Below are 18,684 nucleotides of genomic sequence, written 5' to 3'. Positions count from 1 at the left end.
TCGTCCTTCGACTGGTACTTTTTGAGTTTTCTATAAAATTTAACCTAGAAACATGAAATTAAGCATGTAGAGCCCTTAGTAAATGAGAATCTATAAAAGGGGACTTTTTGGTACTTTTTCGTCTTTCGACTGGTACTTTTTGAGTTTTCTATAAAATTTAACCTAGAAACATGAAATTAAGCATGCGGAGGCCTTAGTTAATGAGAATCTATAAAAGGGGACTTTTTGGTACTTTTTCGTCCTTCGACTGGTACTTTTTGAGTTTTCTATAAAATTTAACCTAGAAACATAAAATTAAGCATTATTAAATGAGAATCTATAAAAGGGGACTATTTGGTACTTTTTCGTCTTTCGACTGGTACTTTTTGAGTTTTCTATAAAATTTAACCTAGAAACATGAAATTAAGGGCTCTACATCCCTTAGTAAATGAGAATCTATAAAAGGGGACTTTTTGGTACTTTTTCGTCTTTCGACTGGTACTTTTTGAATTTTCTATAATATTGATCCTAGAAGCATGAAATTAAGCATGTAGAGCCTGAAGTAAATGAGAATCTATAAAAGGGGACTTTTTGGTACTTTTTCGTCCTTCGACTGGTACTTTTTAAGTTTTCTATTAAATTGAACCTAGAAACATGAAAATAAGCATTTAGAGCCCGTAGTAAATGAGAATCTATAAAAGGGGACTTTTTGGTACTTTTTCGTTCTTCAAAAGGTACTTTATGAATTTTCTATAATATTGAAAATAGAAACATGAAAGTATGCATTTAGAGCCTGGATTAAGTGAGAAACTATAAAAGGGGACTTTTTGGTACTTTTTTGTTCTTCAAAAGGTACTTTTTGAATTTTCTATAATATTGAACCTAGAAACATGAAATTAAACATGTAGAGCCCGAATTAAGTGAGGACCTATAAAAGGGGACTTTTTGGTACTTTTTCGTTCTTCAAAAGGTACTTTTTGAATATTCTATAATATTGATCCTAGAAGCATGAAATTAAGCATGTAGAGCCTGGAGTAAATGAGAATCTATAAAAGGGGACTTTTTGGTACTTTTTCGTTCTTCAAAAGGTACTTTTTGAATTTTCTATAATATTGACCCTAGAAGCATGAAATTAAGCATATAGAGACTGGAGTAAATGAGAATCTATAAGAGAGGACTTTTTGGTACTTTTTCGTTCTTCAAAAGGTACTTTTTGAATTTTCTATAATATTGAACCTAGAAACATGAAATTAAGCAAGTACAGCCAAGATTAAGTGATAACCTATAAAAGGGGACTTTTCGGCACTTTTTCGTTCTTCAAAAGGTACTTTTTGAATTTTCTATAATATTGAACCTAGAAACATGAAATTAAGTACGTAGAGCCCGGAGTAAGTGAGAACATATAAAAGAGGACTTTTTGGTAATTTTTCGTTCTTCAAAAGGTACTTTTTGTGTTTTTTATAACATGAAATTAACCATGTGGAGCTCGGAGTTAATGAGAATCTATAAAAGGGGACCCTTTGGTAATTTTTCGTTCTTCAACTGGTACTTTTTTAATTTTCTATAATATTGAACTTAGGAACATGAAATTAAATAAAAGAGGTCTTTTGTTACTTTTTCGTACTTCATTGGTACTTTTTGAGTTTTCTAAAATATTGAATATATAAACATAAATTTAAATAGGGGACTTTTTGATATTGCAGATATATATACATTTACAATAATATTTATTTTATTTCATTACGATGAGGGTAGCGAAGCACACTGGGTATAGCTAGTTACTAATAAAATTCCTTATCTTATCTTCTAATGATATAGTTTCCTCTTTACATAATTCTCTTGCAATAGTCAAAAATTCTTCGATCAATGGAGGTTTATTAGAAATATTATTAACTCTTGGTGAACCGCCAAAACATTCTGCAAATGACTTATCAATTGTAATTAAACTTGACTTATTAATTACATTACTGACATTTTGTGACACCAACAAATTTTGTTCTTTGGCAACATTTGCCAACTCTTTTTTACGATTAGAATATTGTGAAAAGTAAGGACAGCCTCGCCAATTTGCAGGATGTCCTGTGTTTTTGCAATTAATGCAGAATGGCTTAGTATTGTCATCAAGAGCTAATTTACATTCACCCGGACCATGTTTTTCAGAGCATTTCACACATGCATGTGGTCTATTACAATTTTTCGAATAGTGTCCCCATTGTTGACATCGCCAACATTGTATTTCTTTAGAGTTTCCCTTGGGTGATTCCCAAGAGACTGATTGATATAATATATATCGTATGTGTGTTAAATCGTTAACATCTTTACCGGGAAGCAGTGCAACCAAAAACAATCCAGTATCAATTTCAATTTTTTTGGAATAATTTGTCTTGAATTTTGAGACCGTTTCAACAGTATTTGGTAGAATCAGATCCAGTTCTCTTTTAATATCCTCAACTTGTGTCTTATGGTAAATACCACGAAATACAATTTTTTTTTTTTTCTTAAGCGCTTTAGGAGTGAAGGGGTAAGAATCAATAAGTTTTTCTTTTAATAATGCCATCATTTCTTGATGTACATTTGGATCACGAACATATAATTTACTTTTGAATCTTGATTTATTAATGACTAGCTATACCCAGTGTGCTTCGCTACCCTCATCGTAATGGAATAAAATAAATATTATTGTAAATGTATATATATCTGCAATATCAAAAAGTCCCCTATTTAAATTTATGTTTATATATTCAATATTTTAGAAAACTCAAAAAGTACCAATGAAGTACGAAAAAGTAACAAAAGACCTCTTTTATTTAATTTCATGTTCCTAAGTTCAATATTATAGAAAATTAAAAAAGTACCAGTTGAAGAACGAAAAATTACCAAAGGGTCCCCTTTTATAGATTCTCATTAACTCCGGGCTCCACATGGTTAATTTCATGTTATAAAAAACACAAAAAGTACCTTTTGAAGAACGAAAAAATACCAAAAAGTCCTCATTTATATGTTCTCACTTACTCCAGGCTCTACATGCTTAATTTCATGCTTCTAGGATCAATATTATAGAAAATTCAAAAAGTACTTTTTGAAGAACGAAAAAGTACCAAAAAGTCCCCTTTTATAGGTCCTCACTTAATTCGGGCTCTACATGTTTAATTTCATGTTTCTAGGTTCAATATTATAGAAAATTCAAAAAGTACCTTTTGAAGAACAAAAAAGTACCAAAAAGTCCCCTTTTATAGTTTCTCACTTAATCCAGGCTCTACATGCATACTTTCTTGTTTCTATTTTCAATATTATAGAAAATTCATAAAGTACCTTTTGAAGAACGAAAAAGTACCAAAAAGTCCCCTTTTATAGATTCTCATTTACTACAGGCTCTAAATGCTTATTTTCATGTTTCTAGGTTCAATTTAATAGAAAACTCAAAAAGTACCAGTCGAAGGACGAAAAAGTACCAAAAAGTCCCCTATTATAGATTCTCATTTACTCTGGGCTCTACATGCTTAATTTCATGTTTCTAGGTTAAATTTTATAGAAAACTCAAAAAGTACCAGTCGAAGGACGAAAAAGTACCAAAAAGTCCCCTATTATAGATTCTCATTTACTAAGGGCTCTACATGCTTAATTTCATGTTTCTAGGTTAAATTTTATAGAAAACTCAAAAAGTACCAGTCGAAAGACGAAAAAGTTCCAAAAAGTCCCCTTTTATAGATTCTCAGTTACTCCGGGCTCTACATGCTTAATTTCATGTTTCTAGGTTAAATTTTATAGAAAACTCAAAAAGTATCAGTCGAAAGACGAAAAAGTACCAAAAAGTCCTCTTTTATAGATTCTCATTTACTAAGGGCTCTACATGCTTAATTTCATGTTTCTAGGTTAAATTTTATAAAAAACTCAAAAAGTACCAGTCGAATTACGAAAAAGTACCAAAAAGTCCCCTTTTATAGATTCTCATTTACTCCGGGCTCTACATGCTTAATTTCATGTTTCTAGGTTAAATTTTATAGAAAACTCAAAAAGTACCAGTCGAAGGACGAAAAAGTACCAAAAAGTCCCCTTTTATAGATTCTCATTTACTCTGGGCTCTACATGCTTAATTTCATGTTTCTAGGTTAAATTTTATAGAAAACTCCAAAAGTACCAGTCGAAAGGCGAAAAAGTACCAAATAGTCCCCTTTTATAGATTCTCATTTACTAAGGGCTCTACATGCTTAATTTTATGTTTCTAGGTTAAATTTTATAGAAAACTCAAAAAGTACCAGTCGAAGGACGAAAAAGTACCAAAAAGTCCCCTTTTATAGATTCTCATTAACTAAGGCCTCCGCATGCTTAATTTCATGTTTCTAGGTTAAATTTTATAGAAAACTCAAAAAGTACCAGTCGAAGGACGAAAAAGTACCAAAAAGTCCCCTTTTATAGATTCTCATTAACTAAGGCCTCCGCATGCTTAATTTCATGTTTCTAGGTTAAATTTTATAGAAAACTCAAAAAGTACCAGTCGAAGGACGAAAAAGTACCAAAAAGTCCCCTTTTATAGATTCTCATTTACTCCGGTCTCTACATGTTTAATTTCATGTTTCTAGGTTCAATATTATAGAAAATTCAAAAAGTACCTTTTGAAGAACGAAAAAGTACCAAAAAGTCCCCTTTTATAGATTCTCATTTACTCCGAGCTCTACATGCTTAATTTCATGTTTCTAGGTTTAATTTTAAAGAAAACTCAAAAAAGTACCTGTGTAGAACGAAAAAGTAGCGAAAAGTCCCTTTATTATTAATTTCATGTTTCTATTTCAATATCATAGAAAACTCAAAAAGGACCAGTTGGAGAATGAAAAGTACCAAAATATATATATATAAATATCACTTGATACCGGGGTTCCAAATAACACCCCATTAGGATATTTAGTGTTTCTAAATTTAAAAATTTTATCTAAATTGGATCATTGTGGTTGAATAAAATCAAATTTCCCGTTTTTACCCCTTTTGGTACTTTTTTACTCCCCATTAACGAAATAAAAATTCTATTCCAAAAAGTTGCAACATCGTAGTGGGAGCCCGTTATTATGTATTCATATGTATAAGTTAATAAACCAAAAACAATGTTTTATGAAAAAAGTACCAAAAATAGATACAATTTTAACCCCTTAAACGTCCGAATATCCAAAAAGTACTAAATTCATATTTTTATTTTTTCGTTAAGTTATGAAGGAGTCAAAAATATTTTTTGAAGTACCAAAATACAGTTTTTACCCGTTTATTCCCTAAAGGGGCCGAATTTTAAAAAAGTACCAGACACCTGTCCGTTTATTTTTTAAATGAACGGCGATAAGCTTTAAACTGTTTTTGTATCTTTTCTAGTTTAGGAGATATAAGGTTACCGAATTTACCCGTTTTTACCCTTTTTTACCCCCTAAACATTCGAATTTCCAAAAATCCCGTCTTAGTGGATCTATTTGGCGGGAGACCAACCTCCTGTCCAAATTTCAGCTCTTTAGCTTCAACCGTTTAGGCTGTGCGATGATGAATCAGTCAGTCAGTCAGTAACGTTAGAATTTTATATATATAGATTTTAAAATCAACATTTTTCGCTTTTAGTTGCTCTACCAAAGTTTTTATATTTAAGTTATAAATAAAAATTGGATGACAATAACTTCCATACTTTGGTTTCCCTGACTTTTTCTCCCTTTGTGTCCTTTGAATGTCATTATTACTCGTGGTATCAATTTCAATCTCTCCGAGAATTTTTAAACGGTTGTTGTTATTAACCTTATTAGTATTAGAAGTTTCAAAGTTTTACCATCGTTTACCATTTCTTGTGTTTGATATTGGCTAGTACAAGCTTCCTGATTTATTTGCAAAGTTAAATCGACTCAGAAAGTGATTCTGAGTCGATCGGTATACTTTATACTTATTTTAATGCCTTACAAACATCAGCACAAATGCATAATACCCTTCCCACTATAGTGGTGTAGGGTATAAAAAGTACCAGACACCCATCTGCTCATTTTAAGAGTAGATACAGGTGTATTTAAAATTTTTCTTGTATCGCTAATATTTTGTAAGATTTCACCTGTTTTACCCGTTTTTCCCTATTTTACCACTAAATGTACAAATTTCCAAAAAATATCTCCTTAGTGGATCTACATAACCAAAAACACAACTACTGTCAAAATTTCATTATTCTAGGTTTAGCCGTTTGGGCTGTGGATGATGAATCAGCCAGTCAGTAACGCTACTCTTTTATATACATATATAGACAGACATGGCTTAATCGACTCCGCTATATAGGGATTCAGAATATTTATACTTTATAAGGTCGGAAAATTATATTTTGGAAATTACAAACGGAATGACAAACTTATATATGTATACTAGCTATACCCAGTGTGCTTTGCTACCCTAAAAGGAATATGTATAAATGAATACCAGATTTATTATATGTTACATAGCAGATTATTGAAAGTTTGCCAGTTTCTATCTATCGCCAATTTCTATCTATCTATAAAAAATTTGAATAATATAAGAGTTTCCAAGATGCACGAAATTTTGTATTTAATTCATATATGTTGTGTCAAGTCACTCATTGAAAATCCGCCCGTTATGCTCTAAATGTTCACATGAATTTCAAAGTTCTCCATGTAAAATTTGAAGATTCTAGCTCTAATAGTTTCTCAGATATACGAATTTTTCTATTTGATTCATGTGGGGGCTTCAAGACCCCCCAGATGAAACTCCGCTTTTTTTTCCTTTTAAAATGTTCATATGAATATTTAAGTTCTTCGTGCGAAATTTAAAGAATTTTGTTCCATTAGTTTTCCAGATAAACGAATTTTTGTCTTTAATTAATATGGGAGGTGCCGCTCCCCTCATGGGTAGTCCGCCAATTTATTACCCAAAATGTTTACATGGATGTTAAAGTTTTTCGTGCTAAATTTTAAGATTCTAACTGTAATAGTTTCCAAGATAAACGTATTTTTGTATTTAATTTATATGGGAGGTGCCAGGCCCCCTAATGATAGTCCGCCTACTTTTTGTTCTAAATAATTATATTGACAATAAAGTTGATCCGACAAAATTTGAGGACTCTAACTGTTATATTATCTAAAATATACGGATTTAATATTTTCTTAATATAGGCGTGGCTCCTCGCCCACTTGGAATTTCAAAATAAAAAGTAGCCTATTACCTATTCCAGACATACAGGAATACGCTGTGAATTTGAATAAAATCGGTTCAGCCGTTTAGTAGTCTATAACGTTCAAACATACAAACATACAAACAAACACACATTCATTTTTATATATATAGATAAGAATATACAATTTTTTGTAATTACTTCACGTGAGAGGCACCAAAATTGGGGACTCTAGCTGTTATAGTTTTCTAGATATGCAGATTTTAATAATTAGATTTTAATATTTACTTCATATTGGAGGTGCCACGCCCGCTTTTGCTGAACTCCCTATTTTTGTCCAAAATATTTGTATTTAAACAAAAGTTACTTGTACAAAATTTGGGGACTCTATACGTGGGACCTCGCTCATTTGAAATTTCAACATAAAAAGCAGTTAAAACTCCTTCCAGACATACGGGAAGATATTGTGAAAATTTCAAGAAAATCAGTTTAGCCGTTTAAACTGATTAAATAAAAAACCCACTTAATGATTTTGAAAATTCTAACTACAATAGTTTTCCAGATTAACAATATGTTACATATGAGAGATGCCTAGCAAATTATTGCAAGTTCGCCATTTCTATCTATCTATGAAAAATTTGTATTTAATTCATATATGTGGTGCCAAGCGCCCCATTGAAAGTCCGCCCGTTATTCTCTAAATGTTCACATGAATGTCAAAGTTCTTCATGTAAAATTTGAAGATTCTAGCTCTAATAGTTTCTCAGATATACGAATTTAATTCATGTGGGGGCTTCATGCTCCCCGGATGAAAGTCCGCCCTTTTTTCCTCCTTTTGAAGAATTTAGTTCTATTAGTTTCCCAGTTAAACGAAATGTTGTATTTAATTCATATGGGAGGTACCAAGTACCCCATTGGAAGTCCGCCCGTTATACTCTAAATGTTCAGATGAATGTCAAAGTTCTTCAAGTAAAATTTAAAGATTCTAGCTCTAATAGTTTCTCAGATATACGAATTTTTATATTTTATTCATATGGGGGCTCCAAGACCCCCCCCCCAGATGAAAGTGCGCTCTTTTTTCCTTAAAAATGTTCAAATGAATATTAAAGTTCATCGTGCAAAATTTTAAGAATTTAGTTCCATTAGTTTCCCAGATAAACGAATTTTTGTTTTTAATAAATATGGGAGGTGCCGCTCCACTCATAGGTAGTCCGCCAATTTATTACCCAAAATGTTTACATGAATGTTAAAGTTCTTTGTGCAAAATTTTAAGAATTTAGTTCTATTAGTTTCCCAGATAAACGAATTTTTGTATTTAATTAATATGGGAGGTGCCGCTCCCCTCATGGGTAGTCCGCCAATTTACTACCCAAAATGTTTACATGGATGTTAAAGTTCTTCGTGCTACATTTTAAGAATTTAGTTCTATTAGTTTCCCAGATAAACGAATTTTTGTATTTAATTTATATGGGAGGTACCACGCCCCCTAATGCTAGTCCGCCTACTTTTTGTCCTAAATAATTATAATGACACTAAAGTGGCTCCGACAAAATTTGAGGACTCTAACTATTATATTATCTCAAATATACGGATTTTATATCTTCTTAATGTGGGCGTGGCTCATCGCCCTCTTCAAATTTCGAAATAAAAAGTAGCCTATTACCTATTCCAGACATGCAGGAATACGCTGTGAAAATTTCAAGAATCTAAAGACTAGACTATAGACTAGACTATAGACTAGACTAGACTATAGACTAGACTATAGACTAGACTATAGACTAGACTATAGACTAGACTATAGACTAGACTATAGACTAGACTATAGACTAGACTATAGACTAGACTATAGACTAGACTATAGACTAGACTATAGACTAGACTATAGACTAGACTATAGACTAGACTATAGACTAGACTATAGACTAGACTATAGACTAGACTATAGACTAGACTATAGACTAGACTATAGACTAGACTATAGACTAGACTATAGACTAGACTATAGACTAGACTATAGACTAGACTATAGACTAGACTATAGACTAGACTATAGACTAGACTATAGACTAGACTATAGACTAGACTATAGACTAGACTATAGACTAGACTATAGACTAGACTATAGACTAGACTATAGACTAGACTATAGACTAGACTATAGACTAGACTATAGACTAGACTATAGACTAGACTATAGACTAGACTATAGACTAGACTATAGACTAGACTATAGACTAGACTATAGACTAGACTATAGACTAGACTATAGACTAGACTATAGACTAGACTATAGACTAGACTATAGACTAGACTATAGACTAGACTATAGACTAGAATATAGACTAGACTATAGACTAGACTATAGACTAGACTATAGACTAGACTATAGACTAGACTATAGACTAGACTATAGACTAGACTATAGACTAGACTATAGACTAGACTATAGACTAGACTATAGACTAGACTATAGACTAGACTATAGACTAGACTATAGACTAGACTATAGACTAGACTATAGACTAGACTATAGACTAGACTATAGACTAGACTATAGACTAGACTATAGACTAGACTATAGACTAGACTATAGACTAGATATAGACTAGACTATAGACTAGACTATACTAACTAGACTAGACTATAGACTAGACTATAGACTAGACTATAGACTAGACTATAGACTAGACTATAGACTAGACTATAGACTAGACTATAGACTAGACTATAGACTAGACTATAGACTAGACTATAGACTAGACTATAGACTAGACTATAGACTAGACTATAGACTAGACTATAGACTAGACTATAGACTAGACTATAGACTAGACTATAGACTAGACTATAGACTAGACTATAGACTAGACTATAGACTAGACTATAGACTAGACTATAGACTAGACTATAGACTACCCGCAAGGGTATCACCAGGCGGTGATAACGGGAATAACGACCCCGCGGACCCTAGTTGTGGCAGGTATGGAGAGCGCACTAAAATGGTGCAAAAGCTTGATGAAGTCCTGTGTCAGGGCGAGAGGATACCGCCCTAAATTAAGTATCCATCCACAGGGGTACCCTCTAGAGAGGAGTAGTTAGAAGGTTGGCAACTTCGTGGATCCCTAGTCAGCAACATTGAAGGAAAAATCCAGGCGCGACGGCTTCCATAGTGGACGGCTTCCTGGTCAGCGTCTGCTTCCATGTTAGGAACGGCTGATTCTACACCTGGCGGATAGGTTAAAAACGCAAACCCTAAACAACAACGAATATGAAAAACAATGGAAACAAGGTTACGGTGCAGGGAGTAATAAACCCAGTACCGGCGGCGAGAGAACAGGCTCTCCGTCGTCGATATCCAGTTACTGTAATACTTCTACTTCAGTAGCACACCTGGCTGAAGCAGAAGCTAATGCTACAGGCAATTCAAAAGACAAGGAGCCGTGGAACGTGGAAAATCCTTTTCAGAGAAGTTCTGGAATGCAGAGGACGCCACCTACACCATCATCGAGATCAACGCCGGCGCAGACTACAACAAACGCGAATTACACCAACCAAGAACACAACGCTAGTAAAAATAGCCCATTCTTGGAACTAGGAAATATGATAGATGTGTTAATAAAACTCATGAAGGGGAAAAATAACATATTTATTCCTATTAAGGAGCAGGCATGGGCCATAAAAAACATGTATAATAAGGCGAAGCTGCAAACGGAAGGAAAAGAACCATCACAAGCTATGGAGATAAGCGTGAAGGCAACACAAACAACACCAAAACTGTGCCCAACTGAAGCCCCTCAGAAAAGAAGTAGAGACTCTGGAGAAGAATCGCCGAAAATACAAGCAAAAAAAAGGAGTAAAAAGGCTGATAAATTGCAGAAAGAGAAGCAAGAAAGCGAAGGACCTAGACCAGAAGAGCCTCCGTTAGATGAAAATAAGACGTGGAAAACGGTTAAAAATAAGAGTAAACCTAGAAAAAGGAGGAATGCCGCCATGATAATCACCGCGAAAGGGGACACGTCATATGCGGACATTCTGAAGCAACTCAAAGGAGATCCATCCCTAAAGGACGTGGGAGAAAGCGTATCTCGAATAAGAAGGACACAGAAAGGAGAGCTGCTGCTTGAGATTAATACCAAGGATCAAGCAAGTGTGGATCTATTCCGTGGACAAATGAAGAAGTCTATTGGCCCTAAAGCTGAGATCATGACTCGAAGGCAGGAGACAATTATAGAATGTAGAGATATCGACGAGGTCACAACAAAAGATGATATTCGCAACGCCTTTCTTACTCAACTAGGCGTATCCGAAATGAAACTAGAAGACATTAAGAGCTTGAGGAGAGCCTACGGCGGCACTCAGACGGCAACAATAAGTCTTCCTTCGGAAATATGCTACCGACTCCTACAAATTGGAAAGGTGAAGATAGGATGGGTAGTATGTCGCATTAGAGAAAGGGTGAACATTCGGCAATGCTATAGATGCTTGGGGTACGGACACATGGCAAAGTATTGTACAAATCCTCAAGACAGATCTAAACTGTGTAGAAGGTGCGGAATAAGTGGGCACATAGCAAAGGACTGCACAAAAGATCCAGAACGCATGCTCTGCAAACAAAGGCAAAGAGGAGAAACCAACCATGTGGCAGGTAGCGGAAGATGTCCAGTTTTCAAAGAAGCACTGGAAAAAGTCCGCAGATGAGATTTATCCAACTTAATCTCAACCACTGTCGGGCGGCACAGGACCTGCTTTCGCAGACTATCTGCGAAACTGGTGTTGATGTCGCCATTATATGTGAACAACACAGAAATCTTCAAACAAGCGTCTGGGCCAAGGACAAGTCTAGCAAAACAGCGATATGGGCATGTGGAAAGCGTGCGATAGAGAACACCCAAAAACAATTGGAAGAAGGATTTGTAAGAGCCAAAATAGGAGGCATATACATATATAGCTGTTACGCCCCACCTAGCGCATCAATCGAGCAATTCGAACAAATTCTAAACCGGCTGAAAAGAGACGCGGAAACTCACAATCCAAAAATTATCGCCGGAGATTTTAACGCGTGGTCTACTGAGTGGGGAAGTAGATCCACTAACAACAGAGGTCGCATCTTACTGGAAACATTTTCCAGTGATGATTTAACCTTAGTTAATAAGGGCGATGCTAACACCTTCAGAGCAAGAGGTCTAGGTTCAATTGTGGATCTTACATTTGTTAGTAGTTCTATGGCACGAAGGATCGACTGGAAAGTCAGTGAACAGTACACTCACAGCGACCATCAGGCCATAATCTTCACTATTGAGGAATCAAATACGAAGTATAGCGCAAAGAACACAGCACACACGAGTTTTAGAGGGTGGGCATCCAACAAGCTTGATGAAGAATCCTTCAAGGTTGCAATCACTAGTAGCCTAACATTGGAAGGTACAGCGACAGAAATGGCTAGACAACTAATGTCAAAATTAAGAGAAGCATGTGACATATCCATGCCGAGAAGAAGGATCACTGAAAACAGGCCGCCGACCTACTGGTGGAACATGGAAATAAGTAATCTCCGAAAGAAATGCTTAAAATCCAGAAGGAGAAGCCAACGCCGACGAAACCGACATGATTTCATGGAAAGACAACAGGAATACAAAATAGCGAGAAGAGAATTCCAAAACGCTATTTCAAGAAGCAAGCGCAAATGCTTTGGAGAAATATGTCTCGAGGCAGAAGCAGACCCCTGGGGGAAAGCATATAAAGTAGTTACTTCTCGTTTGAAGGCAGGAAGATCTCCACAACCTACCTGTCCCCTCTTAGTAAGAAGAATAGTTGAAACTTTGTTTCCTGAACATATCAACGTTCTGTTCACAAGAGACACAGCTATAAGTCGCGAGACAATAACGGCAGTAACGGAGGAAGAGCTGGTTCAAATGGCAATGCTGTTATCTGACAAAAAAGCCCCAGGACCAGATTGTATTCCAAATAGAGCAGTGAAAATAGCGATATTATGCGCTCCAAGCCTATTCGCTAAAGTGTTCAATAGTTGTTTGGAAGAAGGTATATTCCCAGAAAGGTGGAAGAAACAAACATTAGTTCTAATTCCGAAACCTAATAAACCCTTGGGAGAGCCTTCATCCTACAGACCTATATGTCTTCTTGATTCCATTGGCAAGACCTTGGAAAGCGTTATATACAAACGACTACTTCCTGCTGTGGAAGCAAAGGGTGGACTCTCCGACCGTCAATACGGATTCAGGAAGTCAAGATCCACGATCGATGCAATAAACATTGTAGTGAATACAGCTAAAAAGGCGATTGAAGGACAAGGAGTGGACAGAAAATATTGTGCAATAATAACCCTCGACGTGAAAAACGCATTTAATACTGCGGATTGGGGACGTATCATGGATACCCTATGCAGACTTGGAGTACCCGAGTACTTGACAAGGATTATTGGGAGCTACTTCTCCAACAGAGAGCTTTACTACAACACTGACGATGGCAAGAGTACATACACCATAACCGCAGGTGTTCCACAGGGTTCGGTCTTAGGTCCACTACTGTGGAATATCATGTACAATGATGTATTAAACCTTAAAATTCCAGATGAAGCTAACACAGTATGTTTCGCGGACGACATCGTTATAGTCGTCACTGCTAGATATATTGAAGAAATCGAGCTACTAGCAAATGAAACAGTGAACGCTATTAGAGTATGGATGAAAACAAGCGGATTGGAATTAGCCGAACACAAAACAGAAGCTGTGCTAATAAGCAGTCGTCGGAAACGGGAGAAAATAAATATACAAATTGGAAACCACACCATCTCATCTCAGCAGCATCTTACATATCTAGGAGTAGTTATAGACGATAAGCTAAATTTCAAACCACATATTGAAAAAATAAGCTCGAAAGCATCTAATATTGCGGCTGCATTATCTAGAATGATGCCTAACGTCGGAGGACCCAAACAGTGCAAAAGAAGACTAATCTCAACAGTAGTAAAATCGACGATCCTATACGCAGCCCCTATTTGGTCGGAAGCCCTCAAAGTCAAGTCAGCTGCAAAAAAGCTAAAATCCGTGTACAGATTATGTGCTTTAAGAGTTTGCAGCTCATATAGAACAAATTCTGAAGAAGCAGCTTATGTTGTAGCCGGAATGATCCCTATCGAGATATTAGCGGACGAAGCAAGACGGGTATATGAGCAAAAAAAATCAAACCCATCAAATGCAAAGGAAATAGCGAAAATGGAAAGATTAAAATCCATGCAAATATGGCAGAAGAGTTGGGAAGAAAGCCTAAAAGGGAGATGGACGTTTAGACTGATTCCAAAAATAGAACCATGGGTACTCAGATGTCACGGCGAAGTAAACTACTACCTGACGCAATTCCTCACTGGGCACGGAGGGTACAGGTCCTATCTGTACAAATTTGGTCTGGATACGACTCCAAATTGTCCGTATTGCAAAACCCAAACTGAAGATGCTGAGCATGTTATGTTCTGCTGTCCAAGATTTGAAAATGCGCGTTTGTCAATTGAAGTAGTCATAGGACGGGTTATTAACGTCGCAAACATAATAGATGTGGCAATGGAAAAGAAAGAAAATTGGGACATCGTTTGTAGCTTCATTAAAGAAGTCCACGAAAAGTTACGAGTGGAAGAAAAGCAGAGAAAGCTATTGTTGCAGTTAGAAGCAGAGACTAATTAAGTCTATCCGGTCCTGCGAAGTAATATCGTAATAGACAGTCCCGCAGGGCTCATGGAAGAGAAAGGAGGGTGTTTTTAGTCGGTAGAAATCCGACATAACCCAACCAACACCTGGGTATCTAATGCAAGATTTCACCTACCTATCGAAAAAAAAAAAAAAAAAAAAAAAAAAAAAAAGACTAGACTATAGACTAGACTATAGACTAGACTATAGACTAGACTATAACTAGACTAGACATAGACTAGACTATAGACTAGACTATAGACTAGACTATAGACTAGACTATAGACTAGACTATAGACTAGACTATAGACTAGACTATAGACTAGACTATAGACTAGACTATAGACTAGACTATAGACTAGACTATAGACTAGACTATAGACCTAGACTATAGACTAGACTATAGACTAGACTATAGACTAGACTATAGACTAGACTACTAGACTATACTATAGACTAGACTATAGACTAGACTAATAGACTAGACTATAGACTAGACTATAGACTAGACTATAGACTAGACTATAGACTAGACTATAGACTAGACTATAGACTAGACTATAGACTAGACTATAGACTAGACTATAGACTAGACTATAGACTAGACTATAGACTAGAACTATAGACTAGACTATAGACTAGACTATAGACTAGACTATAGACTAGACTATAGACTAGACTATAGACTAGACTATAGACTAGACTATAGACTAGACTATAGACTAGACTATAGACTAGACTATAGACTAGACTATAGTCTAGACTATAGACTAGACTATAGACTAGACTATAGTCTAGACTATAGACTAGACTATAGACTAGACTATAGACTAGACTATAGACTAGACTATAGACTAGACTATAGACTAGACTATAGACTAGACTATAGACTAGACTATAGACTAGACTATAGACTAGACTATAGACTAGACTATAGACTAGACTATAGACTAGACTATAGACTAGACTATAGACTAGACTATAGACTAGACTATAGACTAGACTATAGACTAGACTATAGACTAGACTATAGACTAGACTATAGACTAGACTATAGACTAGACTACTATAGACTAGACTATAGACTAGACTATAGACTAGACTATAGACTAGACTATTGACTAGACTATTGACTAGACTATTGACTAGACTATAGACTAGACTATAGACTAGACTATAGACTAGACTATAGACTAGACTATAGACTAGACTATAGACTAGACTATAGACTAGACTATAGACTAGACTATAGACTAGACTATAGACTAGACTATAGACTAGACTATAGACTAGACTATAGACTAGACTATAGACTAGACTATAGACTAGACTATAGACTAGACTATAGACTAGACTATAGACTAGACTATAGACTAGACTATAGACTAGACTATAGACTAGACTATAGACTAGACTATAGACTAGACTATAGACTAGACTATAGACTAGACTATAGACTAGACTATAGACTAGACTATAGACTAGACTATAGACTAGACTATAGACTAGACTATAGACTAGACTATAGACTAGACTATAGACTAGACTATAGACTAGACTATAGACTACTATAGACTACTATAGACTAGACTATAGACCAGACTATAGACTAGACTATAGACTAGACTATAGACTAGACTATAGACCCGACTATAGACTAGACTATAGACTAGACTATAGACCTAGACTATAGACTAGACTATAGACTAGACTATAGACTAAACTATAGACTAAACTATAGACTAGACTATAGACTAGCCTATAGACAAGACTATAGACTAGACTATAGACTAGACTATAGACTAGACTATAGATTAGACTATAGACTAGACTATAGACTAGACTATGGACTAGACTATAGACTAGACTATAAACTAGACTATAGACTAGACTATAGACTAGACTATAGACTAGACTATAGACTAGACCATAGATTAGACTATAGACTAGACTATAGACTAGACTATAGACTAGACTATAGACTAGACTATAGACTAGACTATAGACTAGACTATAGACTAGACTATAGACCATAGACTAGACTATAGACCATAGACTAGACTATAGACTATAGACTAGACTAGACTATAGACTAGACTATAGACTAGACTAGACTATAGACTAGACTAGACTATAGACTAGACTACTAGGACTAGACTATAGACTAGCCTATAGACTAGACTATAGAATAGACTATAGACTAGACTATAGAAGACTATAGACTAGACTATAGACTAGACTATGACTAGACTATAGACTAGACTATAACTAGACTGTAGACTAGACTATAGACCAGACTATAGACTAGACTATAGACTAGACTATAGACTAGACTATAGACTAAACTATAGACTAAACTATAGACTATAGACTAGCCTATAGACAAGACTATAGACTAGACTATAGACTAGACTATAGACTAGACTATAGACTAGACTATAGATTAGACTATAGACTAGACTATAGACTAGACTATAGACTAGACTATGGACTAGACTATAGACTAGACTATAAACTAGACTATAGAACTAGACTATAGACTAGACTATAGACGAGACATAGATTAGACTATAGACTAGACTATAGACTAGACTATAGACTAGACTATAGACTAGACTATAGACTAGACTATAGACTAGACTATAGACTAGACTATAGACTAGACTATAGACTAGACTATAGACTAGACTATAGACTAGACTATAGACTAGACTATAGACTATAGACTAGACTATAGACTAGACTATAGACTAGACTATAGACTAGACTATAGACTAGACTATAGACTAGACTATAGACTAGACTATAGACTATAGACTAGACTATAGACTAGACTATAGACTAGCCTATAGACTAGACTATAGACTAGACTATAGACTAGACTATAGACTAGACTATAGACTAGACTATAGACTAGACTGTAGACTAGACTATAGACTAGACTATAGACTAGACTATAGACTAGACTATAGACTAGACTATAGACTAGACTATAGACTAGACTATAGACTAGACTATAGACTAGACTATAGACTAGACTATAGACTAGACTATAGACTAGACTATAGACTAGACTATAGACTAGACTATAGACTAGACTATAGACTAGACTATAGACTAGACTATAGACTAGACTATAGACTAGACTATAGACTAGACTATAGACTAGACTATAGACTAGACTATATAGACTATAGACTAGACTATAGACTAGACTATAGACTAGACTATAGACTAGACTATAGACTAGACTATAGACTATACTATAGACTAGACTATAGACTAGACTATAGACTCGACTATACTATATACTATAGACTATAACTAGCTATAGACTAGACTATAGACTAGACTATAGACTAGACTATAGGCTAGACCATAGACTAGACTATAGACTAGACTAGACTATAGACTAGACTAGACTAGACTATAGACTAGACTATAGACTAGACTATAGACTGGACTATAGACTAGACTATAGACTAGACTATAGACTGGACTATAGACTAGACTATAGACTAGACTATAGACTAGACTATAGACTAGACTATAGACTAGACTATAGACTAGACTATAGACTAGACTATAGACTAGACTATAGACTAGACTATAGACTAGATTATAGACTAGATTTAGACTAGACTATAGACTATACTAGACTAGACTATAGACTAGACTATAGTCTAGATTATAGACTAGACTATAGACTAGACTATAGACTAGACTATAGACTAGACTATAGACTAGACTATAGACTAGACTATAGACTAGACTATAGACTAGACTATAGACTAGACTATAGACTAGACTATAGACTAGACTATAGACTAGACTGTAGACTAGACTATAGACTAGACTATAGACTAGACTATAGAC

This window comes from Lucilia sericata, unplaced genomic scaffold (genome assembly GCF_015586225.1).
Source record: "Lucilia sericata isolate MDLA Ls3-8-SP2 unplaced genomic scaffold, ASM1558622v1 Contig001867F_arrow, whole genome shotgun sequence".
Lineage (NCBI taxonomy): Eukaryota > Metazoa > Arthropoda > Insecta > Diptera > Calliphoridae > Lucilia > Lucilia sericata.
This window is presented reverse-complemented; position numbering follows the sequence as displayed.